This window comes from Bos javanicus, chromosome X (assembly GCF_032452875.1).
Source record: "Bos javanicus breed banteng chromosome X, ARS-OSU_banteng_1.0, whole genome shotgun sequence".
NCBI classification, from domain to species: Eukaryota; Metazoa; Chordata; class Mammalia; order Artiodactyla; family Bovidae; genus Bos; species Bos javanicus.
In genome coordinates this window covers 32,810,798-32,835,663 of record NC_083897.1, presented here as the reverse complement: position 1 = coordinate 32,835,663, position 24,866 = coordinate 32,810,798, and the positions used below count along the sequence as shown (strand labels likewise).

Sequence of the window (24,866 nt, the reverse complement as noted above, 5' to 3'; positions counted from 1 at the left end):
CCGAGGATTTGTCAGTCAGTCTTGAGCTGGGAGAGCCTAGAATGCACGAGAGTCCACTTGCTGAAGTCCTTCACCATGGGTATGGGATGGCAATGTGCACTCCAGACTGTCCTCCCTGCTCCTCAGTCTCACAAACTAAATAGCTGGACCCATTCAGTGGGCCTCAGCAGGGTGTCTGGACGCCCCCTCCAGTGGTGGGCTGCTGTGATACGCTCCAACCTGGGCCTCACCGTGCAGGCTCAGTTGCTTGTCCGCGGTTCCCCTCCTCGTGGGGCCCAACCACGAGTCCATGGAGGGCAGCCCACTGACTGTGGTGGCCCCTGGATCCTTCCAGAGTGGCAGTGTGAGAGGAGGAGTCATTTTCTCTTGTTCCTTGTGGAGTCTCCTGGGCTGTAAATCTCCATCACTCCTGGGGGATGGGTTTCTATGCTTCGGGCTGAGGCATCGTGGGGTCCCTGTCCCAGCCATGTGAGGACAGGCCAGCTGCTGTGATGAGCAGAACCCACCCTGAGGGAACATGCACGTGTGTTTCTCATCAGTTGGGCCCTCCTGGGTCCCCGTGGTCTCAGGCGCCTGCCGAGGAGAAGACCATGGTGGCTTGTTGTCCAACACTGCTGTCTTGTCACAGGTGATTTTCTCCCTGTTCCTCTGGTCCTCGTGCAGGTGAAGATGCCCAGACAAGCAGGTGGAAGAGGGTTTTCTCCTCTGGCCACCAAGCAGGCACCCTCTGCTTCAGGCCGTAGGAGTGCTTGCAGCCATTTCTTGCTCAGGGATTCCACCCACAGGTGAGCTTCGGTGGTACCCAGGAGGAAGAGGGTTGGGTTGGCTGAAACACTGAATGGTGGAAACTGGGCAAGCCTGGGATCCAGTCACATACCCCAGTAGAAGACAGCAATGGCCATGCCCCAGGGATCATCCAGGCTCTATGGTAATTAACACAGACCCAGTGAAGAGAGTGACCCTTTCTCACCCAGCAGGTGGGCAAAGGTTCAGTGGGATAATGATGTTCGGGGCAAGCCAGTGCGGAGGACGTGGCACACTTGACTGTGGTTGGGGGAGTGGACGCTGGGGAGCCTTTGCAGAAGGCCATTAGCTGGCATGTGTCAGCACCTCAGGTATATGCCCTGTGCCCCGGGCCTCTTCCTCTGTGGTTCTTCAGTCAGTGAGTGTGTGGTCACGTCAAGTGGTTGTATTGGCACAATGAGTTTTCCCTTCCCTTCCATCAGGAAGGAAGAGTCAGTAACTTGTGGGACCCCCGACACTGGGAGGTGAAAACAGACACATGAAGATGTGCAGACATGGAGGAGTGTGCCTGAGATGCTGGGAGTGGAGAAGTCATCCCCCAACTCCCCGTTTGCCCCCTGCGGAGAGATGTACAGACAGGGCTGACCTTCTGTCTTCATTTGCCAGCAGTCACGTCAGGATTGCATTGGGTGGCTCACACTACAACTGTGTTGGTTCAGGAGGCCGGCAGCCGAGGTCGAGGTGTCGGCTGATGTTGGTGCTCATGCGGGCTGTGGAGAGAGTCTGTCCCATCTCTCCCCCATCACTTCCGGGGCATTGTTGGCTATGGTGATCGTGTCTGGGCTTGGAGATCTCGGCCTTCCTCTTCACCCCAATTCTCCTGTGTGCCTGTCTGTCTCTAAATGTGTCCTTTGTATGGGGACAGCTGTCCTGTTAGAGGAGGGTCCATCCTAATGAGCTCACTTGACCTCCATAAGCTCTGTGAAGACCTTTCCTTTGTCTGTAAGGTCACGCTGAGGTACTCGGGATTGAGACCCCAGCACCTGGATTTGAGGGAACGCGATGTGACTCCTCACACCCTACAAAGGTTCTGAGGTAGGAACACACTGGAATGTTCCAAGGATGGAAGGATGGCCTTAATGGCTACTAGGGGTGAATCCAAGGGCGAGGAGAGCAGGCCTCTAGGGCAGGAGCCAGATCACTTGGGGCCTCGTGGGCCTGTGAAAACTGTGGCTCTGCTGTGTGTGGGGAAGGAAAGGCCCAGGAGGCCCTAGGATGGGTTCCTCTGGGACCTTGTCCCCATCCTCACATAGATGTGGAAACAGAGGCTCCCTTGCAGGTGCTAAGACCGTGCTGAGGTTCAGGCCTGCTGCTCTGATCTTCTGCCTTCACCCTCCTCCAGTGAACAGGGATCACCCCCCCTCCAGGTACAAGGAAAGAAGTGAGAATGGAGGTGTGTGTGGTCAGCTCCTCTGCTTCATGGGTTAGCTCTCTATCTCTTAGCACTTCCTCAGTTGCAGAACAGAGTGACAGTAACCTAGCAGGTTATTTGAGGTTTGAATTCTGTGATTCCTGTGTGGTGCTGTCCCAGGCCCTGGCGACACAGAGAGTGCCCGTCCCAGTAGTTTCTGCTCTCCTCTGTTCTTTCTCTAGCTCTGGGCAGGGGCCAGGGCATCTGCTGACAGTGGAGGCCATGGTGCACGAAGGGCTGAGAGGAAGGTGGCTCCCAAAGGCAAGGGGAAGACTCCTGGCAGGGCCATCTGAGGTCCAGGGTGGCCCCAGGGCCGAGGCCAGACAGGTTAGCATGGGTCTGCCCTCAGCAGCCCTTGACTCAGATGTGGGATCTACAGAACATGGGCAGAGATGGGACCCAGGACCTGAGGAGTCTTTGTTAGCCGTGGCTTGGGACAGCGAGGGTCCCTGGGGTGGGAGATGGCAGCCGAGGTGCCTGACCACACTCTGGGCCTCAGTCCCGGTTATGCTCTGAGGCAAAGGTGGGTCCAGGTCTGCATGTGGCACTTGTCTGTGGATGTGTGTGTGTGTGTGTGTGTGTGTGTGTGCCCAGCAGAGACCATGAAGGCCGCACAGCACCCAGCCTGGGTTGCACACCCCTGCTGCCTGCAGCCGGGCCTGAGCAAGTCCCCTGACTCCCCAGGGGTGAGGCTCCACAGCAGCACGTCTCTGCTGGTGAGTCACTTGGGGACCTGATGCCCACAGGCTCCCCACTGGGGCCCTCCTACTCTGTCCCTGCAGCCTGCAGTGGGCAGAGTGAGAGCTGCCCGTGGCCTGGTGGGTTCGTGGAGCACCAGGCCTCTCCCTTTCATTTCGCTCCCTCCCTCGATTGGCCTCATCCCAAATTCCCTTTGCTGAGGTGAGCCCATCTGAAAGGCTCAGACAGAGGACCCAGTTCGCCTCGGGTCCCCTCTGTGATACGGTCTTAGTCTCTAGCAGGAATGACTTTGAATCACCTTGCTCTCCTTCTGTGTCCTGTCTTTGCACACAGGTATTGTTGACGTTGGGGACACTTTGCTGTGCCCATAAAACCTAGGACCCATTGAGGTGGAGGAGCTGGAGAATCAAGCCCTGCTACCCAACCTGCAACAGAAGTACCTGACTGTGCTCGCCGACCCCCGCTGGCTGCTGCAGCCTGTCCCGGGGAGGGCCGGGAAAGACATCTTCCAGGTAGATACCCTCAAGCACCTGATCCCCTTTGGGCGGGAAGCCTGCCAGACTGAGCACTCCAGAGTAAGGTGACGGAGAGATCAGCTCATGGTGACACCGCCCAGTCACCGCCACGCCCTAGGCATGTCCATCTGGTTGGGTCTGAATCGGTCCTGCCCTGGGGTGGGCTGGCCATTTGGTGCGAGGCCAGGGGCGGGGACTCCCCTCATGCAGTGCTGCTCTGGACTCAGCGAGAGTCTCTAGGACTTTGACCTTTATGAAAAGATGGCATCGCCACTCGTTTTGGCCCTGCTGGGTCTGGGTGCTTGAGAGAAATGTGTTGTTAGGAAACCGGTTAGTGTTTTTCCCTCTGTGTTCTGGTCCAAAGTCCTTGTTTTGGAACAGTGTCCAGAGGGTGATGGGGGAGCCCGGGGGCTGGGCTGAGCATCGGCAGGCAGAGAGGCCCGCAGGCCCAGAAACAGGCAGCAGTCTGTCCTTGCAGGCGACCCTTGTCCTGCTGTAAAGTGTCCCTTGGCTCACAAAGCATGTGTGTTGGACATGGTGCCTGGTGGCCGCATGTCCAAAGACAGGCTCCTAAATACAGTTGTGAGGGCAGAGCGACAAGGGCTGGTGTTCACCTTGTGGAAACTTTGTACTTGTCTTTGGGTTTGGGGTCATGTGTTTTCAAGGCCTTTGGCAGTGGCGTGACTGTGTTTTCCGGTGAACCTCTTGGGGAGGCCCCTGGATCAGGAGCTGGAGACACTCAGCTGCTGATCAGAAATTTGTGGCATCATTTGGGGACCCATAAGGAGCCCTTTTTGCTTTAGGGTGAATGACTCATGGGAGGTGACACCCTCAAGATCAGGAGCCCAGCTGAGCTGTCTGTTGAGTGGCAGGCAAGGCCCAGGGACCAGCCCATCCTGGGCTCGCCTTAATGCTTGGCTTATGAACCAGATCCTTGGCCAGGCGTGTGAAATGCTGCTTCAGGTGAAAAAGGACCACAGGGACCAGACCGAAGCCTGCCTGGGCTGTGGGCTTCCAGCTTCATCTGGCTCACCCAGTGCCGTGTGTGAATAGCACGGACAGATAGAAAGAACACAGACTTGCAGTTCTTGTTCGATGCTTTATTTAGTCCGGTGGAGTTTTGCTTTACTTTATTAGAGCCAGAAATCAATTTTTGATTACAAGATAGTGCTCTTGAGTCTCCCTAGGAATCTGGGGGCTCAGGGATTGGGCTTGTCCTTGACCTGCTCACAGAGGACACACATAATCTGAGGACTCTCTCTGCTCCTCCTCCACCTCAGGGGCCTTGTTTGGGGCCATGACGGAAAGGGCTGCTGTCAGGATGGAGTAACAGGTGTTGTACAAAGCCATCACTGATTCATAACCTGGGTACTCTGGGGGGCTCTCAGGCAGTTCCCCTGGGCTGTCCCTTCCAGCTGTAGCTGGGTGTACAGACATGGCATTGCTGGATGTACCCTCTCCACTGGGGCCGCCCTGCTCACTGGGGAGATGGTTTCCCCCGGCCCACCGGGCTACGCTGCCGGTAGACCAAAGGTGAGAGAGCACAAATGAGCGCCGGCTGGGGTTCTGTGAGCAGCTGGGCTTCTCTTCTGGACTTTCTTGCCCGCCTCTTGGGCGCACTGGTTGTGGTGGAGTTGAGGAGAGTGTCTGGTTGCCACCACTCGCTTCTTTCTCTTTGGGGTCACTATTGAACCAGTGGTGGGCTGAGCAGTTGTTCTGGAGTCATCTTTCCTCTGGATGTTCTGCAGGAGGACAGGCTTGTCTCTCTGAAAATTGGAGTGCGATAGATCTGAAAGGAAATGAATCATTTTCACCATGGTGGGGGAGAGGAGCCCTTCCTCCCCACTCTCCTCCCCACCACTGTCCTGGCCTTGCCTAAGTATAGAGATAAGGTCTCTTCATTCCTGGCATGTTATGAGGCCCTAGCATGTAGCTCCTCACTTGAGGTGTTACTGGACCTCCATGACATTAAGTGGCCCCTGAAGGTCCTGTCTAAGGGGGTTCATGGAACACGACAGGCCCTGCTTTCTCCCCTTTCATTAGCCACCCTCTCACAAGAAAAGTGTTCTCCTGGAAAATGAAACCCATCCAGCACTTGGCTTGCCTAGCCTAATCTCCCTGGAATGGCTTTCTACGTTACCATCATCCTCTTCTTCCCTGCAGAGCAACCCGGAGGGCAGATTTTACTGAACCCATAGAGGTTCAGTTCATGGATGAAACTCTTCACACTGTTTGTCTCGAAGATTCTGTCTGTGCCTCTGTGCTGGAGGACCTCCATCTGGAAGAGATCTGCCTTGATGACCACCATGTCTCCCTCGTTGTTCCACTGCACAGAGGTGAAGGCCGCATCCTCCATGATCCTCTAGAGCTTCCTGGGAAAGCCCTAGGACAGCGTTGTTCTCTTCCTCATTGGCCATTTCTGGGTTCTGGCCCTGTGGGGGCAGATTGTCATGGAGGCCTGGATCGGGACTCTCGGGTTGGTCACCCTGCTTCTCCAGAGCCTCCTTTGAATCCACGTTTGGATCTGGGGAGGAATCACAGGGATCCCCTGCTGCAGGCTCCTCATCAGTTGATGGGGCCAGCAGGGCTGCACGTGCCTCACGGGAACTCTCACTAACCATGGAGCCAGTCTAGCTCAGGAGCATTCTCCACCCAAGCAGTGAATGCTCAGGGCAGAAGGGCCTCAGACCACGGTCGGGGTGCCCCATAAATAATCTCTGGAGATTCTAGAATCTGTGTCTTGGGCCAGGCAGCCAATTAAGTGGTCAGCTCCCTTAATTGTTTCATGATGTCACAGAGGTGATGTGGAGAGGCAGCCCTGGCCCAGTGTGGGGGAGTGGGGGATGGGGACAGAGATGTGATCCCCAGCTTGTCTCTTGTCTGAAAGTACAGAAAAGTACATTTCAGGTTGCCTGCAAAGGCTCCCATCTGTGGCCAGGCCCCTTGTTTCAGGGAGCCAGGCCCTGGATGGGTTGACAAACGTGCCCCTGGCTCCACTCCCTCCCTACCAATGGGCAGGCTTCTGCTGAAGGGCCAGATCCTGGCGAGTCCTGGCTTGGCTGCCACGGAGAGAGACCCCAGGGGTCCGATGGGCCCCTGGCAAGTGCCCCTCCCAGAAAATGGGGTCTGTAACGGGCTGTTTTGGCCTAGCCTGAGTTGGTGGTCCCACGTCTCCACCCTCGGCCCCAGCCTTGCCCCTCTTCTGGCTTGGTCTCTTCTGGCTGGTGCTGCCGGTTGCTAGGTCCCTCTGAGATGGCCCAAAAGTCAGAGTCCTGTTGTCCTGCTCCGCTGCCCCCCAGGTTGAGCTCTCCCCAGAGTATGGCTGTGCTCGAGCACAGTGGGAGCAACCTCACATTCCACTTGACTGTTCCCCAAACACCTGAGACACAGACTACTCATGACACAGTATGGGAGGGCGCAGCCAGGTGCTCTGCTGAGCTTGCAGCCTCACCGAGCTCTGCCCACACCAGACGTCATCCTGCTGGAGATCACAGGCTGCTGTCTTCAGTTTCCATTTCTTCCCATAAAGACCACTCCCGTGGCCCTAGAGTGCTCACTTGGGAACACCTGTGTGTGTGTGCTTTTCTCGTCCCCCTCCCAGAGCCTTGGATTCAGCCTCCCTGAGGCTACCTCAAAATTCCTGTTCCCTTTTGTCAATGGGTTGGATGGGCTTCTGCTACCCCTGTTCCTGGCCTGCCATGTCCAACTTGGGTCTCTGTGGGTACCTGCCCTTTGAAGGACTTGATTGGGGGCTCAAGGTACAGGTTGTTCTGTTGAAAACAAGCATTTCACTGGTCTTCTGTGAGGCCAGCTCTGGTCTTCTTTGCCCCTGCCCCTGTCCCCACCACCACTGTGGACAAGTTCTCCCTTACTCAGATGGCAGGTACATAGAATGATTTAGTTGGCTCACAGGTTACATGCTTTTCAGGGGGCCTCCTTTACACACACTCACTCCCAGGGACATGTCTAACTTGTTGAGCTAGATGTGACCAAAGGAAGTCCCCGTTTCCCTGTATTTGAAAATGGATGAGAGTTGGGGTGTGGGACTGGACGAAGCCCCAGTGAAAGTCACCTGTCTTCACCACACATGGGCAATAGGGCAGTGGGTTTGGAGATGCATGTTCTCTGACCTTGGGGGCCACTGTTCTTCAACATCACCATATAGGGGACAGACTGGCACCTTGGAAAGGCCCATGTGTGAGGACCCTAGAACACTGTACCCCTAGGGAGAGTGTCCCCCTAATTTTGCCACTCAGCAGGGTCTTTGCCCTGTGTGAGGGGCACAGCCTAGTGTCTGAAAGGGGAGAGCTAAGAGGGTGTGGAAGAGGCTCTCCCAGGGGCCTTTCAGTCTGAGGTCTGGCGGCTAGAATGGAGCTCGCAGGCCTTGACCTGTGCTTGCTCCCTTGCCTTTGTGCTCCTAAACAGGTTGACAGAGCATTCCTTCAGGTCAGTTCATCTGACTGGGACATGAACCTGGAGGCTATGATCGTTGGTGGGGGCCCCTGGTGGCTCCTCCGAAGGGGACCAAAGACTGTGGTACCTGTGGTAGCCTGGCTAGGTGGCCTTTCCTGCTCCCATCCTCTCCCCATTCGGGGTCCCTCCTTGCCCCCTGGGTCCTGAGGGAGCTGCCTTTTCTGGCCCCCCTCCTCCGGGCACCACCCGGGCCCTGGCACTGGGTTTGCGTGGCACCAAGGAGTCTTTGTCAGCTCTGGCTCAGGACACTTGCACTGTGCACACACAAGCTCTCATGATGTTCAATACCTGCCTTTCTCAACCTCGCTCTCCTGCCCCTGCACTTGGCGTCCCCGCCCCAGTGTTCCCAGCCCAGAGGCCCTCCAGCTGCCCCCTACACTCAATGCAGCTGGGGAGACCTGGAGCCTCGGGGTTCTGCCCGTGTTACCTTCCCTCCCATATTGAAGGAGGCTCCTGTAGGGGCCTTATCCCAGTGGGCACTGGGACCATACAGTCAGGCCCTCCTCCCTCCTGCTCAGTGAGGAGCTGGTCAGCCTGGCAGGTTCAGTTGGGCAGGAGGCCCCATGGCAGCAGCAGGGACAGGGCACCACCCTCACGTGGGAGGCGCTGGGACTGGACAGAGACACAGGCCCCCAGCAGAGCCAGTTCTCAGCAAAACACAGAGCAGCCCCACAGTGCTTCTGATTCTCCTTGTCCACTTCCTTCCCTGGGCCAGCTTTTGTCACCTCAGAGGCACCGTATAGCACTGAGAAGAGGAAGGCAGGAGAAGTCAGAAGGTCGGGCCGTGAACTGGAGTGGGTGTGAAGGGCGGGGGCTCCAGAGGAATTGAGACCAGGGCTCAGAGCCCACCCCAGCCCTCACTAGCATGTGGTTCTGCAAAGATGCCCAAGGCCCATGGCCTCAGTTCTTCATCTGGGAGGCAAGTGAGTGTGAAGAGCCCCGTGTGTTGGGCTGCATGATGGGACAGAGCTCGCAGGGCCTGGCAGCTATTTGCACTGTGACGGCAGGGCAGGAATCTCTCACATTGTTGCCCCCAGACACTATTCCACTTTCCACTGAGGGATGGGGTTGGCTGCTTTGTGATCCAGACATGTCAGAGAATACAACCCTCAATAGGATGTGGAAAAGCTAATCAACCAAACAGGATATTTCATAAATAAAACTAAGAAACTTTTTTCCTTAGACCATGGTGGACCATAGTGTTTGTTGCTCAGTTGTGTCCAACTCTTTGCAACTCCATGGACTGTGGCCTGCCAGTCTCCTCTGTCCTTGGAATTTTCCAGGCAGGAATACTGGAGTGGGTTGCCATGCCCTTCTCCAGGTGAACTTCCTGACCCAGGAATCGAACCCAGGACTCCCACAATGTAAGCAGAGTCTTCATTATTTGAGCTACCCAATAAGCCCCATTTCCAGTTAGAGGGCCTGTTAAATTTGGGAGTGGAGGACTGTTCCAGCAGGACCCAAGCTGCTGTAGGAAATAGAATTAAGAACCACTCTTTGCCTCTGCCTCAGCTGGTCTTCCATCCAAACCATTATTTTCCTTCATGGCAACCCCAGCGAAGGTCGAGTCCTTGATTATGATGGCCAGTTACAATCAAGATAATTTAAAGCTAATTAACACCTTGGGTTCCAGATCCCATGGACCAGGAAAAAGAGGGTACTTCCATGGATTTCTTGGGCACCACTTCAAGGGAGTGCGAAGGAATTCTGCAGGATTCCTAGCAGATATGGGGTATGAAAACACCTCCTTTGCCCCTGTGATCAACAGCAATGCAACAAGAGCCAGGACTCCTTCTTTCCTGTCCAAGAAAGAGATCTCTCTGGGCTTTGCTGCTGCTGCTGCTAAGTCACTTCAGTCGTGTCCGACTCTGTGCAACCCCATAGACGGCAGCCTGGTTGGATACCTCACAGCAATGATCCATTTCAGAATTTCCCATCACCCCCCAGACACACTGTCTGCAAGTCTGAGGGCTGCCACCACCCAGCCTCATCACAATCACCTCCCACAGAAGGAACCCAGCTTCTCAAAGCCCCAAACTGCCCTGGCTCAGGCACTGGCACTCCAGTGCTCCTCCTGAAGCCCCACCACCCTGCCCTGTGTTGCCTTGTTCAGTGTGACTAGGGGACATGTCTCTCCACTTTCCTTGTGTGACTGTGGCTCCTAGACCATCGCTCAAGGTGTGGGGTGTCCTGCTTCTCCTAGTGTCCCCACTGCTAACACAGGGTCTTCCACAGAGCAGAGGCTCCGTGAAGGTCTTCAGAATACATGAGCCAGTGAGCAGGGGGCTTAATTAATTATCTGCTACTTCCTTAAATAACCCAAGCAAACCCAAAAAAACAGAGACAATTTAGTTTTTGAAAATGACTCACAAGAAGGACAGAAGCACGGATTCACTATGATTACTTTTATCATCTAATTCTTACCCATCAATATTACTGCTAAGTAAGCTCATGTTTCCAAAACAGTTCTAATTCCAATTCCATTGCATCCTGTTCAGGACCACAAAACACAATGGAAGAGTTTCCAATCTCTTTTACAAAACAGCAAAACTCTTGTTCTTGAACTGGGTAAGTACAAGCACACTGTGATCAACATCACTCACAAAGCTAAGACACTGAAGTTTATTTAGCCTTCTGTGACAACAATGAAAGCTTTAAAATTTTCTAAGGAAAACAGAGATGAATCTCCATGTCATCATAGAGAAGAGGAACCCAAAATTGCTATACACTGGTTTCCCCAATTGGCCTGGGTCCTCACTTCTGAGAAGGCTGACTGCTCCCTCTTCAATCACAGAGGAAAAGATCAGACTAGCTCCTGCTCTGGTTCAGGCTGCCAAGTCCTCCTCCCTCACAGCCTCTACAGACAATGGTGGGAAGGCCCTCAAAACCCTTTGTTTGACTCTGAGCAGAAATGCCACTTGCTGGTCTCTGCATAGTCCTGGGGACCCCACAGGAACTTGTAGTGGGCAGGGTGGCTGTCAGGCACCTTCCGGTACTCCAGGTACCCCTCCTGCACCCACACTAGGGTCAGCAGCTCCCTGGGCTCCCCAAAGATGCAGTGCTCACGCCCAACACACAGCCCTATCTTGCTGAGTGCTCCCCAGAACACTTCCTCAGGGGCCCAGTCTCCATTCCACATGATCAGGATGAGGAGGCCAGCCTTAGGCAGGCCCTGCCCACCGCTCTGCATTGCATCGCAGGTGAGGCCCAGGGTGGGGACCATGATGTAGATGTGCTCCCTAGGGTCTACCTCCCTCACCTCCACACCACAGACCAGCTGCAGGCTCTCGGAGGCTTGGCTGAAGACCTCCAAGAAGTGCTCCTGGTTACCCCTGAGGACCTTCTTCAGCATTTCCGCCTGGGAGGTCAGCTCCTTGGCTTGATACTTGAGGAACAGGAACTTCACCAGTTTCCTGCCACCATCTCATTAAGAGCTTCCTGGGGCAAGGCTTCCACAAGGGCAGAGGAGACTGAGGGGACAAGGCTGAGGGGGATGCAGCCTCTCCTGCCTCAGCCCCCAAAAGCTGCACCCCTACTGGGCCCTGGGCCTCACCTGGGTCCTGAAGGTCTTCCTCGGGCTTGCTCATCTCACTCATCTCGACCATGAGCACGATGCCTGGGATCAAACCACAGAAGTGAGGCAGGGGAACAGATGGGGACAACTGGCCTGGCTGAGGGAGAGAGGGACTGTGAATGGCCTTGACTGAGAACTGCACCCTGTGTGGTCTGACACAGGCCCCTTACAGGTCTCCTCTTGAGGGGTGCTCTCATACCTTATAGGAGTGTGCCTACAGGGCAGTCAGTCCCCTGGCTACCTGAAGGAGGGAGTGAGGTGGCTCTCCAGGGTGCAGTAAGCACAGCCTGAGATTTCCGGGGCTGACTTAATTGGGGGGATTAGGTCCTCGTGGGGTCCCCTCTGTTCTGGGATGGGAAGTCCCTGGTGCACACTTAGGGCGCACTCCTCACCTTGACTCCTGGTACTGCCTGGACCTCCTCTGCTCTCTGACCTTAGGCCATGGACCTCAGACCTCTGCTTTCGCCTCCTGGTTCCTGGAGCTCCTGTGAGAGAAATGGAGGGGGTACCTTGGGGGTATCTCATGCATTTCTCAGCCGAGGCTGCTCACACCCCCTCTCACCCTGAGGTGGGTGGTCTCCATCTGTACCCCTGCCTCACTTCCGTGTCTTGTTCAACCCCAGGAATCATGCTCGTGGTCAAGATGAGTGAGCTGAGCAAGCCCAAGAAAGACCTTCAGGACCCAGGCAAGGCTCAGGGCTGGGTGGAGGCATAGCTCTTGGGGGCTGAGCGGGGGGAGGCCCCATCTGACTTGGCCTCCTACACCCCAGCATCCTCCTCCTCCCCTGGGGAGGCCTTGCCCCAGGAAGCTCTGAATGAGATGATGGCTAATCTGATGAAGTTCCTGCTCCTCAAGTATTGAGCCAAGAAGCTGACCTCCCAGGCAGAAATGTTAAATAAAGTCATCAGGGATAACCAGGAGCACTTCCCAGTGGTCTTCAGCCAAGTCTCAGAGTGCCTGCTGCTGGTCTTTGGTGTGGAGGTGAGAGAAGTGGACGCCAGGGAGTACATCTACTTCATGGTCTCCACCCTGGGCCTCACCTGTGATGAGATGCTGAGCAGTGGGCAGGGCCTGCCCAAGGCCAGCCTCCTGGTGCTGGTCCTCAGCCTGAATGTGCGGAATGGAGACTGGGCCCCTGAGGAAGCATTCTGGGGAGCACTCAGCAGGATAGGGCTGTGTGTTGGGAGTGAGCACTGCATCTTTGGGGAGTCCAGGGAGCTGCTGACCCAAGTGTGGGTGCAGGAGGGGATCCTGGAGTACCGGAAGGTGCCTGACAGCCACTCTGCCCACAATGAGTTCCTATGGGGTTCCCGGGCCTATGCGGAGACCAGCAAGTGGCAAGTCATGGTGTTTCTTCTCAGGGTCAACCAAAGGGCTTTTAGGTCCTTCCCACTCCCTTCTGCAGAGGCTGCGAGGGAGGAGGACTCGGCAGCCTGAGCCAGAGCAGCAGCCAGTCTGATCCTTCTCTCTGTTATTGAAGAGGGATCAGTCAGCTTCTCAGAAATGAGGACCTGGGCCAGTTGGGGGAACTGGTGTGTAGCAATTTTGGGTTCCTGTTGTCTACAGTGACATGGAGATTCATCTCTGTTTTCTTTAGAAATTTTTCAGACTTTGATTTCATAGAAGGGTAAATACAGTTCAGTGTCTTAGCTTTGTGAATGATGTTGATCCCAGTGTGTGTATGGTTACCCAGTTCACGAACAAGAGTTTTGCTGTTTTTTAAAATTGGGATTTAAGATTGGGAACACTTTCATTGTGTTTTGCAGTCCTGAACAATGGAATAGGAATTAGAATTGTTTTGAAAATGCGAACTTATTTAGAAATAATATTGAATGGAGAATTATATAATAAAAGTAATAGTAGTGAATTCATGCTTCTGTCCTTCTTGTCTGTCATTCACAGTAACTAAATTATCTCTGTTTATTGAATTTTACTGGGCTATTAAAGAAAGTATCAGACAATCTGAGTCCCCTGCTCACTAGCTCATTTATTCCGAAGACCTTTATGGAGCCTCTGCTCCATGAAAGGCTGTGTTAGCAGTGGGGACACGAGGAGAAACAGGACACCCCCACACTTAGAGCGATGATCTAGAAGCCACAGTCACATGAGGTTTGTGTTGGGGGTGAGGGGAATCTCTGAAATGGATCATTGTTGTGAGGTGTCCTTTTGCTTCTTGGATAAACCCCAGGGAGATCTCTTTCTAGGGCAGGAAGTAAGGGGTCCTGGCTATTGTTGCATAGCTATTGACCACAGGGATGAAATAGGTGTTTTCTACCCACCATCTGCTAGGTTTCCTAGAGAAATATAAATCTTGCTCTTTTATGTATGGCCCAGTATTCCCTGTGCTGGCCCTCCTCTCTCTGCCCTGGGAAGCTGATTACCAAGTACATTGAAATGACAGTTTATTTGGGCATCTGGACTTTATTATTTTCACTTGTGAGCATGGTCTAGATTTCATTTGGATGAAATGAGTGAAGAGAAGCTGCAAAAGTGGACAGGACCTGCTGCGTGACTAGAATCCTGGGATCTTTGAGTGAGCTGTGCCCAGCTGGGAAAGATACTGCTCCCCATCCTCAAACCCTCACAAACACCCAAATTGAATAATATATCCCCGGGGAGGAAAACACACAGAACAGCAATTTTGAGTGGTTTTCTATTCCATTTCCTATTGAGCTGCCACTTCTCTGAGGTGTCTTAAAAAGAAAACAATTTTCAGAGGAGAGAGGGACAGAGTCTGAGATCCAAATAACACTAGAAATAAGTAGTAGCCAGGAAAGATGCAACATCCGCCAGCGTTCCCAGGTTCAGGCAGGTTCAGAAATGTGGAGGCAGCAGAGACACAGGTTAAGGCTGTGCCTGGCATCAAAAGGCAGGAGCGACTTCCGGGCCTAAGGAGGTGGTAAGGTCACTGCAGTGGGGGGTGCGAATGGGTGCAGGGGGCTGAGGGGCAGCTCTCCGTGCTGAGTGCCAGAGAACAACAGGCACAGGAGATGTGATTCTGGCCACGTATATGGCAGCTGCCAGATAGTCAGTGGACACTTGGAAAAGGTGGAGAATTTCAAGACCCATGTGACCTGCTCAGACTGTCCTCCCCAAAACAAAGGAGATTTTTAACTGCTGCTCTTTGTTAAGCATCTGCTAGGCAGTGTGCAATTGGAGAGATGTCAGGTGCTCGGCCACCTCTTGTCTTCCTCTCTCCCTGCACACATGGGGACACGACCCTGCCAGGCCTCTTCACTTAGGAAGGGTCATGTGATGACCTGTGACCAGTGAATTTTGAGCAGAAGCAATTTTGTCACGACCATTTGTTTTTAAGGGACACAGGCGCCTGGGGTTGATCCTCAAGTCAGGACAACACACAGACACAGACCGCTCCGAGTGTGGTTCCTCTCCCAGAGACTAAAGTCCTGCACCTCTGACCCTTGACAGAGGCTGCCCCACAGGGAGCTGGCTTCAGGAATTCCTCTCACCCCTCACACAGACACACACCCCTGCTGCCCACCCTGAACCACGCTGTCAGCCCCCTCGGGGCTGTGCTCAGTCTCCATCAGGAGGACAGCAGCTAGCTCCCAAAGTTCCCTGTTGGGGTTGGGGGCATCCTCCTTGTGGGGCCCAGCCCCGAGGCCATCCACCCCTGCTGCCCATAGCACCCCCTCTTCCCTGGAACCTGGGCTTGGGATTTGTCCTGCCTGCCCCCCTGAGAGCAGCTTAGGCCCTGGTCCTGATGACCTCATGTGTGTATCTTTATCTGGAAGTCCCAGGGCGGCATCCCCTTCCACAGTGCTTCAGGTGGAGCCGTCAGGACTTGATGCAGCCTGTGGGTGAGTGTCCTGGTGGTGGGTCAGTAGTATTCATTGCCATGGAAGTGTGGGGCACATCTCTAAGATCCTGAGGTATATCAGACCATTCCCTGTGGAATCCCACGTGTTGGAGTAAACTCAGGGTCTTGTGAATGTGACTTTGAGGTCCTGGCTTTTGAGCCTGAGTGTAAGATGCAGAGGGGTGCCTGGTCAGCCACCTGTGCAGCCAGCTAGGACTTTGGTGTCCCCATTCCGGCTGTTTGAGCAGAGGATAGGCTCTAGCAGTTGGCAGGGTTGGTCCCCAGGACACTCTCCCAGGCACCAGAGGCCCAGACTCCAATGAGGATTCAGAAAGGAGCCAGGCAGGAGACTGTGGGGTCCCGGGGGTACAGACTACAAAGAGGGTTGGCCGCCCCAGAGAGGTGGAAGCAGTAAGCCCCTGTAGATCCCATCAGACCCGCCCGGGGCTGGCCGGGAGATGGAGAGGGGCACAGATGCCACTGCAGGTGAGCTGCCGCCCCGACCTCCATGAGGACATCTGTGCTCTGGGGCCAAGGCCGGGACCACAGCTCCATGGGGCAGTCCAGGATGGATACATGACAGCTCTCAAAGCATGTACTTGTCATGCCCCTCACTGGATATGACTGCTAGGTGTGGTTGGGTTCTTGCTCTGGGTACATAAGAACCTCAGGCCTTTGGCTGCTAGGAGGTGCAAACTGCCCCCTGTCCCCACTGACTTATCTGGGGGTCATTTCCAGGATCCAGCATCTTCTGCAGCAGCCTCTGTGTGGACACAGACCACCCTGTTCCCAAGCTGATCTTGCCCAGGGCATCACAGATTGGGCAGGTGCTATCCCTGGGTTAAGGATTCTCAGTGAAAGTTTTACTCCTCTGAGAAGTCCCTGTGTTTCCTCATGGCTTCCCCGGAGGCTCAGTGTTAAATAATCTGCCTGCAATGTGGGAGATGCAAGTTCTATCCCTGAGTGGGGAGATACCCTGGAGGAAGAAATGGCAGCTCACTCCAGTATTCTTGCCTGGGAATTCCCATGGACAGAGGAGCCCCAGGGGGTTACATTCCTGGGGTCGAAAAGAGTTGGACATGACTGAGCGACTGAACACTCACACGTATGCACACCTAAAGTTTTGCTCTGGACCCTTGATATCCTTTCCAACAATTTGAATCCTGCCTGGATCTTGACAGACTTCTGTGGCAAATAACACTGGCAGATGTCTTAAAGTGGTTTTTGAGCAAATACAGGGTTCCAGGTCTATACCTGGCCTCAGTTGTGGGCTCTTGCTGTAGATCACAGCCCTAGGGGGCTCTCCCAGAAAAAAACAGGTATTCTTTGTGTCTATTCATGAAATGAACTGACTGATGGGTGACAGTACTAGCCCAGGGGAAGTCCAGCAAGCATGACAATAGTAGCCACGACATATCAAGAGCAACCCAGGGCATTCCGGGGGAGGGGCATTTCCCGGGGGCACCATCCTCTCCAGTAGACACTGCATAAGCACAAACCACCCAGGCACCCAGGTCATTCTCACCAAGGTGGGGCCAAGCACAAGGAGCTCCCTGCCCATCAGAGAGAAGCTCTCGCATTCTCTAAGTGCCCTGAGCCTGCCCCTTTAGGTGCTGGTGGGAGTTGTCTCAGCCACCGTTCTTCTCCGGAGAAGCCCCCATTCCCCACCCACAGTTGATGTCTGCTCTGACCTCTAGCCTCCTTGGCAAAGGACTGACCTCCTGTCTGGCTCTCACCTACCCTCCTCTGTGGCAAATATCACTGGCTACTGCTTTAGGGACCTTTGTGAGCAAGGAAGGAATCCCAGGCCTTTGCTTGTCCTGGTTCCCTGAGCTAGGCCTGGGTACAGGGATAGGGCTGGGATGGTGGTGGGATGCAGGATGTGAAGCCAAGGGATACTCACAGGATTACATCTGGGTGGAAACCCACATGTGCTCAAGCATCCAGAAGGAGGGGCATCCCAAAGACCCACAGTCTCAAGGGCTCACCCTGCCCTGCAATCACTGTCCTTTAAAGGACAGGCTTCCCCTTGCCTGACAATCAGTCTGCCCGGAGCAGTGAGCCTGCAGGAGAACATGGAACTCTGCAGCAGCTGGGAGAGAAGTGAGGAGAGTGGGCATGGAATGAGAGAGCAGGACTGTAGCCTGAACATAAGAGCAGCCTTCAGTGGGCTGTGCCTCCAACCCTCCATGTCCAGGAGCCTTCTCCATCCTCACACTCTCTATGCTAGATCTCACCCCTCATCCAGGATCTCATATTCATTCCAGGGGAGATGGTGTCTTGAGGGGTTTAGGAGAGTTGCTGTGGGCAGTGTCCAATGTCAGGCTCTCTGTAGAATGGAGACTGTAACAGTACAACTTCTGAGCCTTGATATGAGATTATATTATTATATTAGGTTCCTAGAGCTGCCCAACAAAGTACCACAAATTGGCGGGCGGGGGCGGGGGGTGGGGCGAGTTGTGACTTCTCTCTCTTTCCTCAAGGCTCAAGTGATTTTCTGAAAGTCACAGTGGTGGTAGGGCCATGCTCCCTCTGATGGCTCTGGAGGAGGCTTTTTCTTGTTTCTTCCATCTTGTGATGTCTCCAAGTGTTTCCTGGTTTTTGGCTGATTATTCCAGGCTCTACTTTCATGCTCTCGTGGCTGTCTCCCCTCTGGACATGCCTATGTTCAATTTGCCCTCTTCCTATACAGATAACACTCCTATGGGATAGAGTTCAGTTCAGTTGCTCAGTCATGTCCGACTCTGTGACCCCATGGATTGCAGCATGCCAGGCCTCCCTGTCCATCACCAACTTCCAGAGTTTAATCAAACTCATGTCCATTGAGTTGGTGATGGTATCAAGCCATCTCATCCTCTGTCGTCTCCTTCTCCTCCCGCCTTCAATCTTTCCCAGCATCAGGGTCTTTTTAAATGAGTCAGTTCTTTGCATCAGGTAGCCAAATTATTGGAGTTTCAGCTTCAACATCAGTCCTTCCAATAAATATTCAGAACTGACTTCCTTTAGGATTGACTGGTTGGATCTCCTTGCAGTCCAAGTCTTCTCCAACACCACAATTCAAAAGCATCCATTCTTTGGCGCTCAGCTTTCTTTATAGTCCAACTCTCACATCCGTACATGACCACTAGAAAAACCATAGCCTTGACTAGATGGACCTTTGTTGGCAAAGTAATGTCTGTGCTTTTTAATTTGCTGTCTAGGTTGCTCATAACTTTTCTTCCAAGGAGTAAGCGTCTTTTAATTTCATGGATGCAGTCACCATCTGCAGCAATTTTGGAGCCCCCCAAAATAAAGTCTGCCACCATTTCCATTGTTTCCCCATCTATTTGCCATGAAGTGATGGGACCAGATGCCATGATCTTAGTTTTCTGAATGTTGAGCTTTAAGCCAACTTTTTCACTTTCATCAAGAGGCTCTTTAGTTCTTCTTCACTTTCTGCCATAAAGGTGGTGTCATCTGCATATCTGAGGTTATTGATATTTCTCCCAGCAATCTTGATTCCAGCTTGTGCTTTATCCAGCCCAGCATTTCTCATGAAGTACTCTGCATATAAGTTAAATAAACAGGGTGACAATATACAGCCTTGACATACTCCTTTCCCTATTTGGAACCAGTCTGTTGTTCCATGTCCAGTTCTAACTGGTGCTTCCTGACTTGCATACAAATTTCTCAAGAGACAGGTCAGGTGGTCTTGTATTCCCATCTCTTTCAGAATTTTCCACAGTTTGTTGTGATCCACACAGTCAAAGGCATTGGCATAGTCAATAAAGCAGAAACAGATGTTTTTCTGGCACTCTCTTGCTTTTTCAATGATCCAGAGGATGTTGGCAATTTGATCTCTGGTTCCTCTGCCTTTTCCAAATCCAGCTTGAACATCTGGAAGTTCACGGTTCACGTACTGTTGAAGCCTTGCTTGGAGAATTTTGAGCATTACTTTACCAGTGTGTGAGATAAGTGCAATTGTGCAGTAGTTTGAGAATTCTTTGGCATTGCCTTTCTTTGGGATTGGAATGAAAACTATGGGATTAGGCCCAGTCTAACGACCTCATCTTAATGTGACTATATCTACACAGGCCCTATTTCCCCTTCAGTTCCCCTGGTAGCTATGGGCATGAAGATTTCAGCATACCTTTTGCGGATATAATTCAAACCCTAACAAATACGATACAAGGTGTTACCTGCATATGAAGTGGCTGACCCAGAGTTGCTGCTCAGTGACAAGGGGCTATTTTTACTGAGTATTCAAGATGTACCTTCCCCCACATTTTAATATTCCCACATCTATGTATGTCTAAGGATCCATTTATGCATTGCTTGATGCATATTTTTCTCTTTTCAGTTAAAATGTTATCAAATGGATGACCTATCTCATGTCTGTGCAAACATGGTTTAACTTGTTCTATAATAAGATTCAAAAAGCTTCAGCATGTCCATGCCCTGGGAGAATGAGAGGGCAGCTGCCCACAGATAATGCCTGTAGCTACTGGAAACTTAGAAAGCAGAGATCATGGTTCTGACAGAGGTGGGGGACCCAGGGTGAGGTCTAGGGTGTGGGGAAACTGCTTGCTAGCATGGCTCTTGTGTAGCTTGGACTCCCAAATTCATTTCCTGAGCACCTATAACCTAAGGGGCTGCAGGGAGGCTGAGCTGTCAGGACACAGAATTTGGTGAGAGCACCACCCCCTTAGAATGCAGAGAGGTCAGGGCAGGGTGGAGCACCATGCATGGGGCTGGAGAAAACATTTTAGGAGGTGGCAGGATCCCACTGTAGATGGGAGACTGTGACAGAGCAATCTATCCATCTGACAAATGTCTACAGCTGCTTGACTGTTCCAAGTGGTGCTTGTCAGAGGCCCAAAAGCCTCCCTCCCTACCTGGAACACTTTCCTGGAGTCTCTGGTGGCAAGAGAGGTCCACAGCAGAAGCCACAGGGACATACTGGTGGCCCTAGAGGCCCAGACACAGCCTCCCTACTTGACCTTACAACAGGAAATGGTCCCTGCTTGCTTTAGTGGGTAGCTTGCTCCAGGAGAGGTGTTCATCCACTGGCTCCCAGGGACAAGTGACAAGAGGGCCAGAGAGGCCTGGACACACCCCTCCTTCTTGTCCCAGCAGCAGCAGTATGCTAATCCTAAGGGACTCCTCCCAGCAAGGGGTGGCCCTTCTGATCTCTGAAGGAAGATGTAGTGGGGGAGGGGGGCAAAGTTCAAGCAGAATGGAAGCCCCTCCCTGAGCTCCTCAAGCCCCCAAACCCAGCCTCTGCCAGGGAGCTCTCAGGGCACAAGAGACTAGGCACTTACGGAGTCTAGCTAAAGGAGCCAGAAACAAAGGGTCCTCTCTGGAAGTGGGCATGGATGTGGGGGGTGCATCATATAAGTGAAGTCTTGGGGACTCCAGGGATTTTCTCATTGGTGGCATTCAGGATGAGCCCTTTCAGGAACTCAAGAGTGCAGAATTTCAGGTCGAGAGGGCCAGTACAGTAATACAATTCACGCCCCAACCACTCAAGCTAAAGAAGCTGAAGTCAACAGTTCTATGAAGACCTACAAGACCTTCCAGAACTAATACCAAAGAAAGATGTCCTTTTCATCATAAGGAATTGGAATGCAAAAGTAGGAAGTCAAGAGATGCCTGGAGTAACAGGCAAGTTTGGCCTTGGAGTACAAAATGAAGCAGGACAAACGTGAACAGATATTTGTCAGGAGAAAGCACGTCATATGGATACCCTCTTTCAACAACACAAGATATGATTCTACACCTGAACATAACCAGATGATCAATATCGAAATCAGATTGATTATATTATTTGCAGCTGAAGATGGAGCAGCTCTATACAGTCAGCAAAAGCAAAACATGGAGCTGACTGTGGCTCAGATCATGGACTCCTTATTGCCAAATTCAGACTTAAACTGAAGAAAGTAGGCAAAACCACTAGGCAATTCGGGTATGACCTAAATCAAATCCCTTATGATTATACAGTGAAGGTGACAAATAGATTCAAGTGACTAGGTCTGGTAGCCAGTGCCTGAAGAATTATTGACAAAGGTTTGTTTCCATTATTGTACAGGAAGTGATGACTAAAATAATCCCAAAGAAAAAGAAATGTAAGAAGGCAGAGTGGTTGTTTGAGGAGGCTTTACAAATAGCTGATAAAAGAAGACAAGTGAAAGGCAGAGGAAAAAGGGAAAGATATACCCAACTGAATGCAGAGTTCTCGAGAGTAGCAAGAAGAGATAAGAAAGACTTCTTAAGTGAACAGTGCAAAGAAATAGAGGAAAACAGTAGAATGGGAAAGACTAGAGATCTCTTCAAGAAAACTGGAGATATCAAGGGAAAATTTCATGCAAAGATGGACACAACAAAGGACAGAAACAGAAAGGACCTAACAGAAACAAAAGAGATTAAGAAGAGGTGGCAAGAATACACAGACCTGTACAAAAAAAGGTCTTAATGACCCAGATAACCAGGATGGTGTGACCACTCAGCTGGAGAAAGACATCTGGGATGTAAAGTCAAGTGAACTTTAAGAAGCATTGCCATGGACAAAGCTAGTAAGGGTGATGGAATTCCCACTGTTGTTGTTCAGTCGATCAGTCATATCCGACTCTTTGCCACCCCATGGACTGCAGCGTGACAGACTTTCCTGTCCTTCACTATCACCTGGAGCTTGCTCAAACTCATGTCCATTGAGTCGGTGATGCCATCCAACCATCTCCTCCTCTGTCATCACCTTCTCCTCCTGCCTTCAATCTTGCCAAGCATCAGGGTCTTTTCCAATGAGTTAGCTCTTCACATCAGGTGGCCAAAGTATTGGAGCTTCAGTCTAAGTATCAGTCTTTACAATAAAAATTCAAGACTGATTTCCTTTAGGATTGACTGGTTTGATCTCTTTACAGTCCCAGGGACTTTCAAGAGTCTTCTCCAACCCACAGTTCAAAAGCATAAATTTTTTGCCATTCAGCCTTCTTTATGGTTCAACTCTCACATCCATATATGACTACTGGAAAAATCATATATTTGACTATATGGATCTTTGTCAGCAAAGTAATATCTCTGCTATTTTAATATGCTATCTAGGTTTATCATAGCTTTTCTTCAAAGGAACAAGTGTCTTTAAATTTCATGACTGCAGTCACAATCTGCCCCCCAAATTAAAAGTCTGTCACTGTTTCCATTGTTTTCCCATCTATTTGCCATGAAGTTATGGGACCAGATGTTATGATCTTAGTTTTCTGTTGAGTTTTAAGCCAGCTTTTTCACTCTCCTTTTTCACCTTCATCAAGAGGGTTTTTAGTTCCTCTTCACCTTCTGACATAAGCATGGTGGCATCTGCATATCTGAGGTTATTGATATTTCTCCCAGCAGTCTTGATTCCAGCTTGTGATTCATCCAGCCTGGCATTTACCATGATGTACTCTGCATATAAGTTAAATAAGCAGGGTGACAATATACAGCCTTGAAACACTTCTCTCCCAATTTGGAACAAGTCCATTGTTCCATATTCAGATCTAACTGTTGCTTCTTGACCTGCATACAGGTTTCTCAGGTGGTCTGGTATTCCCATCTCTTTAAGAATTTTCCACAGTTTGTTGTGATCCACACAGTCAAAGTCTTTAGTGTAGTCAATGAAGCAGAAGTACATATTTTTCTGTAATTCTCTTGCTTTTTCTATGACCCAATGGATGTTGGTAATTTGATATCTCATTCCTCTGCCTTTTCTAAATCCAGCTTGTACATCTGGAAGTTCTCAGCTCACATATTGTTGAAGCCAGCTTAGAAAATTTTGAACATTACTTTGCTGGTAGGTGAAATGAGTGCAATTGTGTGGTAGTGTGAACATGCTTTGCCATTGCCCTTCTTTGAGATTGGAATAAAAACTAATCTTTTCCAATCCTGTGGCCACTGATGAGTTTTCAAATTTGCTGGCATATTGAGTGAAGCACTTTTAGAGCATTATCTTTTAGGATTTAAAGTAGCTCAGCTGGAATCCCATCACGTCTGTTAGCTTTGTGTGTAGTAATTCTCCCTAAGGCCCACTTGACTTTGCACTTCAGGATGTCTGGCTCTAAGTGAGTGATCACACCCTAGTGATTATCTGGGTCATTAAGATCTTTTTTTTTTTTTTTTTTTATAGATCTGTGTATTCTTGCTACCTCTTAATCTCTTCTGCTTCTATTAGGTCCATACTGTTTCTGTCCTTTATTGTGCCTGTCTTTGCATGAAAAATCTCTAATTTTCTTGAAGAGATGTCTTATTTTTCCCATTGCAGCTGAGCTATTTCAAATCCGAAAAGATGATGCTGTGAAAGTCCTGGACTCAATATGGCAGCCAATTGGGAAAACTCAGCAGTGACCACAGGACTGGAAAAGATCAGTTTTCATTCCAATCCCAAAGAAGGGCAATGTCAAAGCATGTTCAAACTACCACACAATTGTACTCACTTCACGTGCTAGCAATGCAACGCTCAAAATCCTTCAAGCTAGGCTTCAACAGTACGTGAACCAAGAACTTCCAGATGTTCAAGATGGACTGAGGAAAGGCAGAGAAATGAGAGACAAAATTGCCAACTTCTGTTGGATTATGGAGAAAGCAAGAAAATTCCAGAAAAACATGTACTTCTGGTTCATTGACTACACTAAAGACTTTGACTGTGTGGATCACAACAAACTGTGGAAAATTCTTAAAGAGATGGGAATACCAGACCACCTTACCTGCCTCCTGAGAAACCTGTATGCAGGTCAAGAAGTAACAGTTAGATCTGAATATGGAACAATTGACTGGTTCCAAATTGGGAAAGGAGTATGTCAAGGCTATGTATTGTCACCCTACTTATTTAACCTGTATGCAGAGTACATCATGGGAAATGCCAGGCTGGATGAAGCACAAGCTGGAATCAAGATTTCTGGGAGAAATAACAACCTCGGATAAGCAGATGATACCACTCTAATAGCAGAAAATGAAGAGGAACTAAAGAGCCTCTTGATGAAGGTAGAGGAGAGTGAAAAAGCTGGCTTAAATCTCAACAGAAAACTAAGATCATGGCATCTGTTCCCATCACTTCATGGCAAATAGATGGGGAAACCATGGAAACAGTGACAGACTTTATTTTTCTGGGTTCCAAAATCACTGCAAATGGTGACCTCAGGCATGAAATTAAGACACTTGTTCCTTCAAAAGAAAAGCTGTGACAAACCTAGACAGCATATTAAAAAGCAGAGCCGTCACTGTGCCTAAAAAGGTCTGTCTAGTCAAATATGTGATTTTTCCAGTACTCATGTATGGATGTGAGAGTTGGACCATATAGAAGGCTGAATGCCAAAAAAAGAGATGCTTTTGAACTGTGATGCTGGAGAAGACTCTTGAGAGTCGCCTGGACAGCAAGGAGATCAAACCAGTCAATCCTAAAGGAGATCAACCCTGAATATTCCTTGGAAGGACTGATGCTGAAGCGCCAATACTTTGGCCACCTGATGCGAAGGGCCAATTCATTGGAAAAGACCCTGATGCTGGGAAAGATTGAGGGCAGGAGTAGAAGAGGGTGGTAGAGGATGAGATGGTTTGATGGCATC

At 51.1% G+C, this 24,866-nt stretch overlaps 2 pseudogenes; one reads left to right on the top strand and one right to left on the bottom strand.

Annotated features, from left to right (window-relative positions):
- Positions 1–10,651: 10,651 nt before the first annotated feature.
- On the bottom strand, positions 10,652–12,228 carry LOC133242500 (melanoma-associated antigen 8-like; annotated as a pseudogene).
- Positions 12,120–12,933, top strand: LOC133242501 (melanoma-associated antigen 10-like; annotated as a pseudogene).
- Positions 12,934–24,866: the final 11,933 nt, after the last annotated feature.